Source organism: Culex quinquefasciatus, chromosome 2 (assembly GCF_015732765.1).
Source record: "Culex quinquefasciatus strain JHB chromosome 2, VPISU_Cqui_1.0_pri_paternal, whole genome shotgun sequence".
Classification (NCBI taxonomy): domain Eukaryota; kingdom Metazoa; phylum Arthropoda; class Insecta; order Diptera; family Culicidae; genus Culex; species Culex quinquefasciatus.
Window position 1 is genome coordinate 140,532,688 of NC_051862.1, and position 16,982 is coordinate 140,549,669.

At 38.4% G+C, this 16,982-nt stretch overlaps 2 long non-coding RNA genes across 2 annotated transcripts; both read right to left on the reverse strand.

The window, feature by feature from the left end:
• Nucleotides 1–9,723: 9,723 nt before the first annotated feature.
• LOC119767234 lies at nucleotides 9,724–10,932 on the reverse strand. The gene is made up of 4 exons (XR_005277407.1): nucleotides 10,351–10,932; nucleotides 10,207–10,285; nucleotides 10,066–10,133; nucleotides 9,724–9,970 (listed from the first exon to the last, which is right to left on the reverse strand). It is a non-coding gene; the product is annotated as an uncharacterized LOC119767234 (long non-coding RNA).
• A 5,295-nt stretch (nucleotides 10,933–16,227) lies between these two features.
• LOC119767724 lies at nucleotides 16,228–16,982 on the reverse strand. Its single transcript, XR_005277679.1, has 4 exons — nucleotides 16,638–16,982; nucleotides 16,494–16,572; nucleotides 16,354–16,421; nucleotides 16,228–16,258 (listed from the first exon to the last, which is right to left on the reverse strand). It is a non-coding gene; the product is annotated as an uncharacterized LOC119767724 (long non-coding RNA).

Here is a 16,982-nt window from a genome sequence, read left to right on the forward strand (position 1 = left end):
TTAACTAATTTGGGGTCGCTGAGCTCGAATATGACCTCAAAAATACTCTAAAGTACACAGGGAATGTGTAATCAAAGATGGCGTCCAATATGGCGGTAGTAGAATATTGGAAATGTTTATACAGAAGTTTAGCAAGCAATCAGCATCTCAAATTTAACTAATTTGGGGTCGCTGAGCTCGAATATGACCTCAAAAATAGTCTAAAGTACACAGGGAATGTGTAATCCAAGATGGCGTCCAATATGGCGGTAGTAGAATATTGGAAATGTTTATACAGAAGTTTAGCAAGCAATCAGCATCTGAAGTTTAACTAATTTGGAGTCGCTAAACTCAAATATGACCTCAAAAATACTCCAGAGTACACAGGGAATGTGTAATCAAAGATGGCGTCCAATATGGCGGTAGTAGAATATTGGAAATGTTTATACAGAAGTTTAGCAAGCAATCAGCATCTCAAATTTAACTAATTTGGGGTCGCTGAGCTCGAATATGACCTCAAAAATAGTCTAAAGTACACAGGGAATGTGTAATCCAAGATGGCGTCCAATATGGCGGTAGTAGAATATTGGAAATGTTTATACAGAAGTTTAGCAAGCAATCAGCGTCTCAAGTTTAACTAATTTGGGGTCGCTAAACTCAAATATGACCTCAAAAATATTCCAAAGTACACAGGGAATGTGTAATCCAAGATGGCGTCCAATATGGCGGTAGTAGAATATTTTAAATGTTTATACAGAAGTTTAGCAAGCAATCAGCGTCTCAAGTTTATCTAATTTGGGGTCGCTAAACTCAAATATGACCTCAAAAATATTCCAAAGTACACAGGGAATGTGTAATCCAAGATGGCGTCCAATATGGCGGTAGTAGAATATTGGAAATGTTTATACAGAAGTTTAGCAAGCAATCAGCGTCTCAAGTTTAACTAATTTGGGGTCGCTAAACTCAAATATGACCTCAAAAATACTCCAAAGTACACAGGGAATGTGTAATCCAAGATGGCGTCCAATATGGTGGTAGTAGAATATCGGAAATGTTTACACAGAAGTTTAGCAAGCAATCAGCATCTCAAATTTAACTAATTTGGGGTCGTTGAGCTCGAATATGACCTCAAAAATACTCTAAAGTACACAGGGAATGTGTAATCCAAGATGGCGTCCAATATGGTGGTAGTAGAATATCGGAAATGTTTACACAGAAGTTTAGCAAGCAATCAGCATCTCAAATTTAACTAATTTGGGGTCGTTGAGCTCGAATATGACCTCAAAAATACTCTAAAGTACACAGGGAATGTGTAATCCAAGATGGCGTCCAATATGGTGGTAGTAGAATATTGGAAATGTTTATACAGAAGTTTAGCAAGCAATCAGCATCTGAAGTTTAACTAATTTGGAGTCGCTAAACTCAAATATGACCTCAAAAATACTCCAGAGTACACAGGGAATGTGTAATCCAAGATGGCGTCGTTCTGTGTGCTTTGGGGTATTTTTGAAGTCATATTTGAGTATAGCAACCTCAAATTAGTTGAGCTGGTGATTACCTGTTACATTCCCGAATAATTTATTTCAATATTACATCAGATTAGTTTTTTCTTGAATAATAATATATTTATTATATTTTTACATTTTTATATTTTTATATATTTATATATTTATATTTTTATATTTTTTTATTTTTATATTTTTATATTTTTATATTTTTATATTTTTATATTTTTATATTTTTATATTTTTATATTTTTATATTTTTATATTTTTATATTTTTATATTTTTATATTTTTATATTTTTATATTTTTATATTTTATATTTTTATATTTTTATATTTTTATATTTTTATATTTTTATATTTTTATATTTTTATATTTTTATATTTTATATTTTTATATTTTATATTTATATATTTATATATTTATATATTTTTATATTTTTATATTTTTATATTTTTATATTTTATATTTTTATATTTTTATATTTTATATTTTTATATTTTTATATTTTTATATTTTTATATTTTTATATTTTTATATTTTTATATTTTTATATTTTTATATTTTTATATTTTTATATTTTTATATTTTATATTTTTATATTTTTATATTTTTATATTTTTATATTTTTATATTTTTATATTTTTATATTTTTATATTTTTATATTTTTATATTTTTATATTTTTATGTTTTTATATTTTTATATTTTTATATTTTTATTTTTTTATATTATATTTTTATATTTTATATTTTTATATTTTTAAATTTTTGTATTTTTGTATTTTTGTATTTTTGTATTTTTGTATTTTTGTATTTTTGTATTTTTGTATTTTTGTATTTTTGTATTTTTGTATTTTTGTATTTTTGTATTTTTGTATTTTTGTATTTTTGTATTTTTGTATTTTTGTATTTTTGTATTTTTGTTTTTTTTGTATTTTTGTATTTTTATATTGTTTACTCCTGGGACACTACAGAAAATCAAAAATACCTTTACATTTTGGTAGACTAGTATTCGAATCTCCTTGAGGCTATCCGGATATGATCTGAGGTCAAAAACTACCGACCCCTACTTTGTTACGACGGTAGACCCATGCGCCGTAACTCCCGGGACTCTACAGAGGATCCAGATCATCATCACGTATCAGTAGGCAAGTCCCTGAACTTCCATGAGGCTATCCAGATATGATCTGGGGTCAAAAACCACCGATCACTGCCTTGTTACGACGATAGATCCATGGGCCGTAACTCCCTAGACTCTATAGAAGACCCAGAACATCACCACGTATCGGTAGACAAGTCCGTGAACCTCCCTGAAGATATCCGGATATGATTCTGAGGTCAACAACCACCGACCTCTGCCTTGTTACGACGGTAGATCCATGGGCCGTAACTCCCTAGACTCTATAGAAGACCCAGAACATCACCACGTATCGGTAGACAAGTCCGTGAACCTCCCTGAAGATATCCGGATATGATCTGGGGTCAAAAACCACCGACCTCTGCCTTGTTACGACGGTAGATCCATGGGCCATAACTCCCGGGACTCTACAGAAGACCCAGAACATCACTACGTATCGGTAGACAAGTCCCTGAACCTCCCTGAAGATATCCGGATATGATCTGGGGTCAAAAACCACCGACCTCTGCCTTGTTACGACGGTAGATCCATGGGCCATAACTCCCGGGACTTTGCAGAAGACCCAGAACATCACTACGTATCGGTAGACAAGTCCCTGAACCTCCCTGAAGATATCCGGATATGATCTGAGGTCAAAAACTACCGACCTCTACTTTGTTACGACGGTAGACCCATGTGCCGTAACTCCCGGGACTCTACAGAGGATCCAGATCATCATCACGTATCAGTAGGCAAGTCCCTGAACCTCCATGAGGCTATCCAGATATGATCTGGGGTCAAACACCACTGACCACTGCCTTGTTACGACGGTAGATCCATGGGCCGTAACTCCTAGACTCTATAGAAGACCCAGAACATCACCACGTATCGGTAGACTAGCCCCTGAACCTCCCTGAGGCTATCTGGATATGATCTGAGGTCAAAACCACCGACCTCTGCCGTGTTACGGCGGTAGACCCATCGGCCGTGACTCCCGGGACTCTACAGGAGACCCAGAACATCACCACATATCGTTAGACTAGTCCCTGAACCTCCCTGAGGCTATCCGGATATGATCTGAGGTCAAAACCACTGACCTCTGCCTTGTTACGATGGTAGATCCATGAGCCGTAATTCCGGGACTCTACAGAAGACCCAGAGCATCACCACGTATCGGTAGACAAGTCCCTGAACCTCCCTGAAGATATCCGGATATGATCTGGGGTCAAAAACTACCGACCTCTACTTTGTTACGACGGTAGATCCATGGGCCGTAACTCCCGGGACTCTACAGAAGACCCAGATCATCACCACGTATCGGTAGACAAGTCCCTGAGTCTCCCTGAAGATATCCGGATATGATCTGGGGTCAAAAACTACCGACCTCTACTTTGTTACGACGGTAGATCCATGGGCCGTAACTCCGGGACTCTATAGAAGACCCAGAACATCACCACGTATCGGTTGACAAGTCCCTGAACCTCCCTGAGGCTATCCGTATATGACGTGAGGTCAGGAACCAACCACCTCTATCTTGTTACGACGGTAGATCCTTGGGCCGTAACTTCCGGAAGTTCTTGGAGAACTTCAAACATCTCTACAGGAACAATAGAGTATCTTTGGATGACCTAAAACATCACTACATACAAAATTCCCGAGACACCCTGAAGCTACGCAAGCATGACCTCCAAGTCGAAAATACCTCATACTAGTAGATGTCCGAAGGTTTGATGATAAAATATTTTTCGACAATCAACATACCATGATCACAAAACCCTTAGTCGACATAACAAGAAATCGACATAACTGACATAACATGCCGGTGGTCACATGCTATTTTGTCGACTTTCCCAAAAATAGTTTCACCAAATATTATGTTCAAAATAAAAATATTGTACCATAAACTTTTACGAAGAAATACAAGAAATTATTCTGGCATCACTGTAATCGGACCCAACAGCAGAAAAGCGGGAGAGAGCGTGAGAGTGCAAAAACACGTGGAAATATTTGCTTTCAAATTTTTTTCGGAAATAGCCAAATATGCAAATATTTGTTAGGCAAACTATGACTTTCTATACACCAAATTGTAGGGAATTATCTCGACTACAACCTAATAAAATATCATGCCTAAATTTGTGTTTTATATGTACAAAATATTCATGCGAATTCGACATACTACCAAAATATGCCACTAAATAGCCAATATTTTACGTAAAACTCAATGAATCATGTTCAAATTTTACCCAGAGATACTTTGGGATGTTGTCAACATATGTTAAAGACGGTTTTTTGAAAAACATCTTAGAATTCGAGAAATAAATATTCTCCCAAAAAATTTGGATTTGCTGCCCGATAGCCTTAACCTCAACATGTTAACATTAAGTTAAGAATTAGGAATCTATGACATTTCCCCGAAACCCGCATTCCCGAAGAGACATTTCCCCGAATGCCACATCTCCGAAAAGACACTTTCCCGAAATGTCATTTACCCGAAAATCATTTCCCCGAACGATCCATTTCCCCAAACGGCTACATCCCCGAATGGCGACTTCCCCTAAAAACCATTTTCCCGAATGGCCACTTCCCCTAATTTTCCACATCCCTGAAAACCATTTTCCCGAAGGACCATAATCCCGAACGGCCATTTCCCCGAACGCCACTTCCCCGAACCCGGTCAGGCGGGTATGTCCGTTGCCCAGAACCGCGCGCGGTTCTGGACAACGGCCATACCCGCCTAACCGGGTTCGGGGAAGTAGCGATCAATAAAGTATCATGTCCACAATAGAGCTTTATGACGTTTCGCGTACGCACACTAGTGCACCATTTTATTTTGATGGCAGACAAAATTTAACCTCACTCAATTTTTGTGTACGTACACGCAATACAAACGAACGTTGATTACTCTATTGAACGTTCAAAAAATTCCGAGCTTCACTTGAATTTTGAATATTCAAATTGATGTAAGTGCGACAACTGGCCAAAGGGATTTCAGGTCAGAACGTGTTTGACACACGTTCAGGCCCGACTACCGCAAAAATTTGTAATTGTTACTCGGGACCTTGGCAACCAAAATCAGCTGTCGAGCTTAAGTATAGCCCCTAAACTACTTTAAAGTGATTTAGTTATTTTAAATCTAAAATGGCGGTGATGAAATATTCAAAAAATGCTTTTTGTAATTCAATAATTTACTATTTAGATTTGATTAAAAGTGTTGGTCGCAGAACTCGAATTGGACGTAAAAAAATAAAAAATAATTGTTCAAAGCCTTCATCTAGCCAAAATTGATAAAGACAAATTAGTTCAGATAAACAAAATCTAGAACAAACTGAATCCTGCGCATCGAGTCGTCGCATGAAGCTATCGTTGCTGTTCTATCCTTACCACGTAGATACCGTTTTGGAAAATTGTCCTTTGCTGAAAATGGCCGCTACAAAAAAAATCTTTTTTTATGGAGCGTGGATGATCTCAATACCCCGCACTCTTGAAGTGTCCGCGTGGTTTATTAATGGCCTTCTACAGTTATTTGTTTTTTTTTAATCTTACAAAACACGTAGGAGAATTTAATATTAACGTCATATTTTTATAAAAAACCCTAAATAACAATTTAGTTTATATGTAGGTCATCATTCGGAAAAAATGATATTTTGGTAAAGTAACCATTCGGGTATATGTAAATTCGGGAAAACGGCAGTTCGGTAAAATGGCCATTCAGGTAAATGACATTCGGGGATATGGAATTTTCGGGAAAATGATTTTCGGGGATGTGGAATTTTCGGGAAAATGATTTTCGGGGATGTGGAATTTTCGGGAAAATGATTTTCGGGGAAGTGGCACTTTCGGGGAAATGATTTTCGGGGATGTGGAATTTTCGGGGAAATGATTTTCGGGGATATGGGATTCGGGAAAGTGGGATTCGGGGATAAGGGATAAAACCAAGAATTAGCTATTGAACCCGTTTTGTAAATACGGGCCCGAAAAAAATACTTTTTACTTTCCAAAATATTAAAATTTATTTAATATCTTCTAAAAAAGACAATCGTACCAGATGTAAATTACCAGAAACAATAAAAAGGCTAATATTTACCACATTGTGCCCTCGAGCATCGCTCAAAGAGGAGCAATTCAAATTAGTCCATTTCACGTCGTAAGTCATCGCCGCCGGGTCCCCCTTCGCAATTCCCCAGAAGGACAGCGTTAGGGTTGTTTGAGTTTTAACGTGCCACAAAACGAATTAATCCCTTTTGCAACCGCACAAAACCAGGATAATTTCACCCTCTTCGTCACGTACACGGGCGCGCGCACCCCTTAATTGACAAGCCAAATCTAATTTCACCCAATTCAGAGCCCTCTTTTTTTTACAGCACATTACAAAACATAACCACAGCCCACACTCCCTGAGGTTGAATTTCTGTGTGCACACAATTACAGACCATTGCTCCCGTGGGATGAGTTCGGGAGGAGGACCTAAGGGGACGGTTACAGGGAGGGGAATTTTATCGGCGTAACTTTTAAACTTTGCCACAGGAACTTTGAGCAAGCTGTGTTGTCTCTTGAGGGAATTTGAAGAAATGGTCCTTTTTGGGAGGAGAGTCCAACTTCATGGACATCATCATAGCCAGTTGAAAGGACGTTTACTTTTGGTTGTGATTTGAAACAGGTCTGCCCAGTTGAAAATTGTCAGATGATTCAATTTACCATAAAACAAATTTAAGATTTTTATTCAAGCTCACGAATCGTAAAGTTCGAATATCATATTATTGTGGTTTGGTTGAGCGTTTTTGCAAAATGCAAACTCGTCTCTATACAAATTATGAGCAATTCCAGCTCAAATCAGGAATTTGTATGGGCTTACAGATATAAGTTTAATTACATCGCTCATAACTGTAAATAGAATATTTTTTTCAGTGTGGTAGAAACCTGGATAGTAAATAAGCTTACGTAAATAATAAGACAAGTCAAATTGAAAAACTGTCAAAGGCAAACTTATGGAAAATGGGACGAGCTTTCCGGTAAAAATATTAACGAGACTGAAAAACCAAGTCTGTCATATAGAAATTGCCAAAAACCACCAAAAAACCCATTTTTTCAACATTTTTTTTTAAACCGCTGTATCTTCCCAAGGATTGGACATAGGACAATGGTCAATATGGAGACTTTTATGTAAAATTGTCTGGGAAATCGATTCCCACTATCGATTCTGAAAAATTTTGACGTCTAGACCACTTTTCAAAAAAACAGTTGTAGTAAATGATTTTTGTATTTTTTAAGAGAGACATACCATCCTGCATTTTTCGTGAGTCTTTTTGTAACATTATAAGCTATTTCGTCAAAAATTTTGAGCGAAAAAAAATCGTGACATCACCATCAAATTTAACTTTTAAACTTAAAAACTGAAAAATCTCATAGAAGTAGCGTGTATTTTTGTTTCAGTGTATTTTTTTCAGAAAGCCCGTCCAATTTCCTACAAGTTTGTCTTTGACCACTTTTTCATACGTTGCAACGGCTTCGAGATACAGTAATTTTTAAATTGCAAAATACAAAAATATTTAAATACCTTACGCCCTTCTCAAATGTTATTTTCGAGTACTATTGGCTCCATATACACAAAAATGCCTGATATAGGCCTAGGATGTCTACAAAGTTTCATTGAAATCGGAGAGGGTCGGGTACAAAAGTACCAGAAAAATTCCTGATTTGAGCTAGAATTGCTCTTATATGATTGATTCCACACATAATTGCGAGCGACTAATTTCACCGTAAAGCAAGATCGACATCGGGAAGATGAAGCAATTCTTCGCTGCGCCGCGATTAAAGATATCTTGAAAGAAATATATTGCGAACTGATGCATTAGTCCATAAAAGCCGTCACGATTTTTCATTTGTTTTTCTCTAAAGCTAATTGAATTCAAAATATTTTTCAGTAATGAGCATTGAAATCTCTACAATACAACCCCGCATTTTGGCGGGCTTCGATGTACAAAATTGATCTTAAAGAAGCATTAAAAAGAAGAACTTTTAAATTTAAGAAAATTATAAGGAGAGCAATTCTCCAACAAACCCGAAAGTGGATTTTTAAATGTATTTTTTATTTGGCTCAAACTTTGTGGAGGCCTTCCCCATGACCAAAGAAGCCATTTTGTGTAACTAGTTCACCCGTGTGAGAGCGAGTTGTGGCGCTATAACCACGGCAAATAGTGTCCAGGGCATTCGTGGAAATACAATGTCCCAGTCCCATCCCAGAGGAGAACCAGCAAGTTGAAGTCTGGAGTTTTTTTTCTGAAAAGGTCCAATAAACCAAATTTGCAGTTTTTGCTTTTTGGGTGTTTTTCAAACCGCCTTGAGTCAGGGGTATTAAAAAACACCCAAAAAGCAAAAACTGAAAATTTGGTTTATTGGACCTTTTCAAAAAAATCCAGAAGTTACCTTTCCATTTTTTTGGAGGCTCGGGCGTCCGTGAAAGTTTGACATGCGTTGGGCGTTCCAGTGTTAAAATACAAATGCTCCAGACGGTTCCATTGCTACACACAAAAAAATATTACTGTAATGTCAAAAGTAACTTACTCTTGAAAGAAAAAGTGGTCAAAATTTGCTACATTAAAAGTACGATAAAGTTAATTTAAACGGTGAGGAGAGTGATCCAACAGAAGAGGAAAACGACGAGAAGCGGCATGTTGCACTCAATGTCGGCGGTTTACGACCATCAGCAGCATTATGTGCCGGAAGTGATGATGGGACAGTGTGGGATGTCCCTAGGGTTCGCAGTCCATTTCTCGTTGCGGGACATGTTTGACGAGTATTACCTAAACATCCAGTTCTGGAAGGACCGTCTTTACGAAAGCCGCAGGTCCTGGAGCTGTCGTACTCGGATTACTTCCAGAGGTTGTCACCTCCCATTTCCAGGGAAAGTGCGAGCATGAGACAAGATGGAGGACTATTGAATAGCAGGAGTACTATTTCCTGCACAGATGCAAAAGAACACAGCAAACAATAAAAATGGGTCGAATTCCAACAGAATCCCAGATAATCAACCAGCCCTCCCAAGACAAGGATAAATTCAACCTACACAGAAATAAAAGAGGGATTTTAGCGTACTTACATCTATATTGACGAATTAAACCTAGTTGGCGTCCTTAAAACTAGAGTTGCGGGTGTAAACCTGTGTGTGTGTGTGTGATCCCCGTGTATCCCTCGACGATCCGGAACAACGTTGCTGCCCGGGCAGAACCCAGCTTGGTCACCGGCGAGAACGCCGGCCATCCGGTGCATTAGCCCCGCCGTCCAGTCGGCAGGAATGCACAGCAGCGCACTGCTCCACACCACGGCTCCAGCCATGATGGAATTCAGCTTGTGAAACAGGAAATGAAGGCCTGCACAATGGCAGACAATAGAAATTAGCACACATTTCAGGGACGAAGCACATTTTGGGACTTATTTTAGAGACGGTTTAGCAGCTTTTTCTTACCGATCTCAAGTACTCCTATCTACTCCAGCATGGCCATGCTTTCCATGCTGATCGTAGACGCCACCTCACTAGCACACAAAAAGTACAAAAAAAACTCAAATTAACACCAATTAAGCACACGAGGGAGGGTCGCCACTCTACCTCTCCACCACGACCAATTTACGGTGTCGCGGCACCTCGCACTCCAGTGCGGTTATTATTCCACGCCTTGTTCTTCCTCCTAGGCGAAACAATCAAAATTACATTTAAATTTACGCTCACATCACAAAATCCGCAAAAAATTACACTGGTGAGACGGTTTTCACCACAGAAATTCCTCGAACTAAACTTCTTCTTCAGGTCGATCGTCTGGCGGAAAATATATCGGGTTGACGATCGACGCGGTCTCCTTTACGATAAACCAGTGACTGATGATGATCCGCGGGCGACGATCGGCTATATTGCCTGACCGATCGCGCCTCGCTTTATCACTCACGGCTCTAGTTGGCGTCGGCCGATAAGAGATTGGAGAGTGAGTACCGGGGCGTCGCCAGGGTGGCTGCTCGACTTGATTTCCCCAACGGGAAATTAGTTTGATGCTGGCATGGTTGATGTCGGTCCGGTATGTTGATGTGATGATGAGCATAAACATAATCGGTGGATGTGCATGTTGTGTTTTGTGCTAGGGTAATCATCCAACGATCGGCCTTCGGTTTTGAAATTGCCCAATATCTAGTGCATACGTGCCTTATGTGCGTACGGTTAGCTGGGAGATCACGCACTCGCGAGAGTAAGCGCGCAATCGGCATCGATCGGCTGCTGGGAAGCCGCGATCGATGATGATGATGGTTCTTGGCTTCTTGTTTGTGTTGTAAGTGTAGTGGTTTTATAAAAATTCTAGAAGACAAAAGATTAAATTTTGCCCTGATTGGGATGGCTTAGGGCATTCTTCTTGTTATTCGCAGACTCCTACTGTTGCGATGGTAAACTGCAGCAGGCAGGTTACAATACCCCCACACCAGACAGAAATATGGGATTAGTATCAACCAAAGGAAGATATCTAAGACCAGTATTGCTGTGGTCGCTAGACACTCCTCGTAACCCACTCTCCCACAACAGACAAGCGGAATCCAATTTAATAAACTCACAGTTAAAACAATCCCAGTGTCTTATTATGATACCGTTCTTTTCTTTTTGATAGTCCATTTGTTCATTGATCATAAATTGGATTCTTGATTCAGTACATTCAATTAGGTTTCGATAAATACATTCTTGGTACACACAGTCTTTCAAAAATTCCTAGGTAAAATTGAATTCATCCCATTCATTCAAAGTCGTTCATGCAACACTTTAAAATAATAAATTAAACTTTCACACACTTTAAAATCAACACTAAATCACTTCAATCATTTTTATCCAATCACTCTCACTATCAAACAATCTCACTCATTAATTGGGTGGCCAACCCTCATTTATACTATCAATCATCCTACATCACACTAATTTCACTTAAATAAATAATCACAACACATTAAAATTGAAACCTAATCAGTTAGTACGAATCTATGCGGGTATTAAATCCTGAGCAGCAAAAATACCAATATTTCTTCCTTCTTCATCGGCTAGCTCATAAGATGAAGCGCCTTTTCTCCCAATCACTTTACATGGAACATAAACTGGGCCCAATTTAGCTGCATAATTATCTGGGGCACTTGAAATTTTGAAGTTCTTCTTATACACTTTTTGACCAACACTAAATCCCTGCGGTACAGTTTTATGTTTGCTATCATAACTCTTTTTGTATTTATCAAATTGTTTTCTGTTATTTTCAATCACTTTTTCATACAACGGACCAAGCACTGCCCTTCTCTGCTGGACAAATCGGTCAGGTGATGGGTCAGAAGTTTGACCACCTTGATGATGATCTCTCCCATCTAGAACCGACTCAAAACCATGCGCTAAGAAGAAAGGTGTAAATCCGGTTGAATAATGTTTTGTATTGTTAATTGCAAATTCTATTTCTGATAAGCGACTATCCCACACTCGGTGATCTTCCTGGCAGTACGTTCTAATACAAGCTAATATAACTCTGTTGACGCGTTCTACAGGGTTGTTTTGACAATGTCTCCGACTATTTTTAAAATGATGAACATGATATTTTTGTAATAAATCTTGAAATTTGTTGCCTAGAAACGTCACAGCATTATCCGATATCACAACTTGCGGAGAACCGTATTTTAAAACCATTCTTTTCTATAATTTCAGTTAAACTCTCAACACTTATCTTTCTCACAGGAAATAATCTGACAAACTTTGTAAAAATATCTAAACAAACTAACAAATCCATATTACCATGTTTACTACGAACAAAACCACTTATGTAATCTAACGCGATCATTTGAAAAGGACGAGTAGCATTTTTATGCTCCCCATCGGCGGTACAGTTGCAACAGTTGGATATTTTGCTTGTTTACATTTAGCACATTTAGACAAAATTCGTTTCACATCTGATTTCATTTTTGGCCAGTAATATTTTAATTTGATTCTTTCTAACGTTTTATCAGTTCCTAGGTGCATTAGTTGCTCATGTTGTTCTATGACTAACTGTGTGACTTTGTCTGGTGGAACAACTAACTTCCACTCAAACCGGTTACCTTCAAAGTCTGATCTTGCCGCGATGAATTTGTGTAAATCTCCATTCTCAATTTTGAAATTCGGGTAGTCTTCGGGGTTGCTAGTTACTTTTTGTTTCAAATTTGTGAACCAAGCTGACGTGGAAACAGTGAAGATAGCACATACCGCTCGGCTCAAAGTATCACAGACAATATTCTCCTTACCTTTCCTATGCTTAATGGTCATCGCATGGCCTTGCAGTTGCACTGACCAGCGAGACAACCGTGACCCTGGCCTCCACTTAGAATCTCGAATGTATGTTACCGCTGAGCAGTCTGTAATCAATTCAAAATGTGAACCCTCAACATATGTTCTAAAATGATCAATTGATTCAAGTGCAGCTAATCCTTCCTTTTCTGTCGCAGCATATTTTTTCTCACACGACCTCAACTTCCTGGAAAAATAGGCAATAATATGTTCCTTCCCCTCAACCTCTTGCGTTAAAATACCTGCAATGGCAAGATCACTTGCATCAGTTTGAATTTTAAATTCTTTCGACCAATCGGGATTAGCGAGAACAGGTTCAGACATGAGACATTCTTTTAGTTTAATAAAAGCATGCTCAGCCTGATCGTTCCACTGAACCTTCTTGGGTTTACCTTTGAGCAAATCTGAGATTGGGGCCGAAATCCCGCCAAAATTTGGAATAAAATTACGATAATATCCTGCCATTCCCAAAAATCTGCGAATCTCCTTTGGAGTTTGCGGTCTAACAAACTTGGAGATCGCTGCTACTCTCTCAGGGTTGGGTTGATAGCCCTCTTCAGAAAGAATGAAACCTAAATATTTGATTTTACGCAGACAGAATTTACATTTATCAATATTCACAGACAGATTTGCTTCACGTAAACACTCGGACACAATTTTTAAATACTTCACATGATCTTCAAAAGTCTCTGTCGCAACAATAATGTCATCGAGATAGGAAAAATATATGGCTCGAACATTCCCTCTTTCAAAACTTTATCTAAAATCCTGGACAAAGTTGCACTACTATTTATTAGTCCAAATGGTAATCGTTTGTATTGGTATAAACCTCTTCCTATTATTTTGAAACTACACAATCTTCTAGACTCCTCAGACAACATCACTTGCAGAAACGACTCCTTCAAATCTATCACAGAAAAGTATTTGTTTTTGCCTAAATTACTAATTATTCTCATCGTACTAGCCAATGGATAAGCATCTCTAATTGTTTTTGCATTTAATTTTCTAGCATCAAGACACAGCCTCATTTCACCGCTTTCTTTCTGAACTGGAACAACATGCAAAGCCCAGTCAGATCTTGAAGGTTCTATAATTTCCATCTTAAGTAAACGATCAATTTCTGTATAAACTTTCTTTTGAATCGCAGGTGAAAATGGGTGTGGATTAAGATGAATTGGAGTGCTATCACTAAGTTCAATTGTGTGTTCCATTACATTACACGTTTCTAAAGTCCCTGGTTTTGACACCTTAAATGAATCAGAGATTACTTTCAATTGCTCTGCTTGCTCAGCAGTGAGGACATGAGAATCGGGATTTAGATTTTGACTAGATTCAGTATTGTTAACAAAATAAGTTGACTGCTCAATACAACACACATTATTACGATCACAACCAGAAAATGACAAAGTAATATTAAACAGTTTAAAAAAATCCATCCCTAGTATGCACCTGTTGTCTAACTCTGGTACAACTAAACAAGGTAAAATTTTAGTAACTCTATCCACATTAAAAGGTACATCAACAAAACCTAAAACATCCATCGGATCACCACTCGCTGTCGAAATTGAAATCTCATTCTCTAACGGTTGAATCTCCAAAAAGCTAGTAAGATTTCCAAAATTTTCTCCTACAATTGACACATTACTACCACTGTCTAACAATCCATGCAGTTGCAACCCTAAAACATTGAATTTTAGAAAATATCGCTGATCGCCACTAAAATCAACACAAACTTCATTCACACTTTCAAATGTCCTTTCATATTCCCTATCAGAATGCTCTGAATCAGATGCACACTCTCCACCCACATCAACTTCATCTGCTATTTGCTGAAATAAATCTATCATCGGTTCAGTTCTACAAACTGGAGGATTTGCGGGGGAGGGGAAAACCACCTCCTTCAATTTTCCCTTCGCCTGTTTTTTCTTCACAGAACGGACACTCCTCATAATGAAATTCTGGCAAACCACAAATACAACAAAAACATTACGACGAGAATAACAAGTACTAAAATGATGTCCAAACTTACGACAATTTAAACAAATACGACCATCAGGTTGTTTGTAATAGTGCAAAATTTGTTCCCTATTCAACGATCTCCAACCATTCTCTGGATAGAACTCTTCTTGCGTTCTTCCTCTTTCTTGAGTACTTTGATTTCTGTTTGTATTCTGGTAATTTTGTTGTTGTTGCTGGTTGTTTCTATAGTTGTTTTGATTGTATGAACTTGACTGACCTGTATTTGATTGATTTTGGTTAAACTGACTATTTCTTGTGGCATTTTGGTTTGTTTGATTGTATCGGTTACTATTTTGTTGATTTGTTTGATCATTTCTTGTTGTTGATTGACCTACATGACTATTCTCACGACTTTGATTAACTACCTGGCTCTGATTTTGTTGATTTTTCCTACGCTCATGAGGTTCTTGCGGTTTGTAACTCGTAGATGGTCCTTCCGTAATGATTTCGTGAATATTTTGGTTATCAAACGACTGTACAAGACGATTCATCAACCCTTCATTACAATTATCAATTCTGCCACACAGATCTTCCAGCTCATTGATGCTCATTCCCTTTCTCTTGATTAGCGCCAACCTGTCCCTGTAGTGCCACTTCATGGTGTGCCAAATAATATCAAATTTGTCCTCTTCAGCTAGTGGTGTAGTTCGGCACAAAAGAACTGCTCCATCCTGACCAAAAAGTTTGAAAAAGTTTCATTTTTGTTTTGTGACATAGAAAACGATCTCACTTTGATGTAATGATCAATGTTGTTCGGTAGGTATTGATGTCTCAAAGCATGAATGAAAAAATCCCAATCTTCATTCCTAAAAGTCGGCCACTTCGAGACAAACCAATCCTGAGCTGGCCCAACCAGTAACAAATGTGCTGACTCAAAAAGCTCTGATTTAGTCACCCGCTCAGAATGAGCAAAAAATTCTACTCTGCGCAAAAACAAATTTAACCCTATACCATTGTCTGTGCCACTGTATTTGATGGGCCACTGCGAAATTGGTAAAGTCTTCTTATTCGCCCTACCAGAAGTGTTCATGTTGTAAAACAACGGATTATTTGAAAAGTTAACATTATCAAAAGAAGCTGATTTTATGTTAAATCCAGGTGGCAAAAGTTTTTCAGAGTCATCCGGCTTAACATCATCTAAATTAGGTGGCTTATCAAGGTCTAAATCAGGTGCACCTCCCTTATCATCTTTAGATTTCGATTTCTTCTTACTCTTCTTCCCTGACTCATCTTCCTTCTTCTTGTTCTCCTTATCTTTGGATGGTTTTGATTTTGATGATTCGGGAATTCAGCTTGTGAAACAGGAAATGAAGGCCTGCACAATGGCAGACAATAGAAATTAGCACACATTTCAGGGACGAAGCACATTTTGGGACTTATTTTAGAGACGGTTTAGCAGCTTTTTCTTACCGATCTCAAGTACTCCTATCTACTCCAGCATGGCCATGCTTTCCATGCTGATCGTAGACGCCACCTCACTAGCACACAAAAAGTACAAAAAAACTCAAATTAACACCAATTAAGCACACGAGGGAGGGTCGCCACTCTACCTCTCCACCACGACCAATTTACGGTGTCGCGGCACCTCGCACTCCAGTGCGGTTATTATTCCACGCCTTGTTCTTCCTCCTAGGCGAAACAATCAAAATTACATTTAAATTTACGCTCACATCACAAAATCCGCAAAAAATTACACTGGTGAGACGGTTTTCACCACAGAAATTCCTCGAACTAAACTTCTTCTTCAGGTCGATCGTCTGGCGGAAAATATATCGGGTTGACGATCGACGCGGTCTCCTTTACGATAAACCAGTGACTGATGATGATCCGCGGGCGACGATCGGCTATATTGCCTGACCGATCGCGCCTCGCTTTATCACTCACGGCTCTAGTTGGCGTCGGCCGATAAGAGATTGGAGAGTGAGTACCGGGGCGTCGCCAGGGTGGCTGCTCGACTTGATTTCCCCAACGGGAAATTAGTTTGATGCTGGCATGGTTGATGTCGGTCCGGTATGTTGATGTGATGATGAGCATAAACA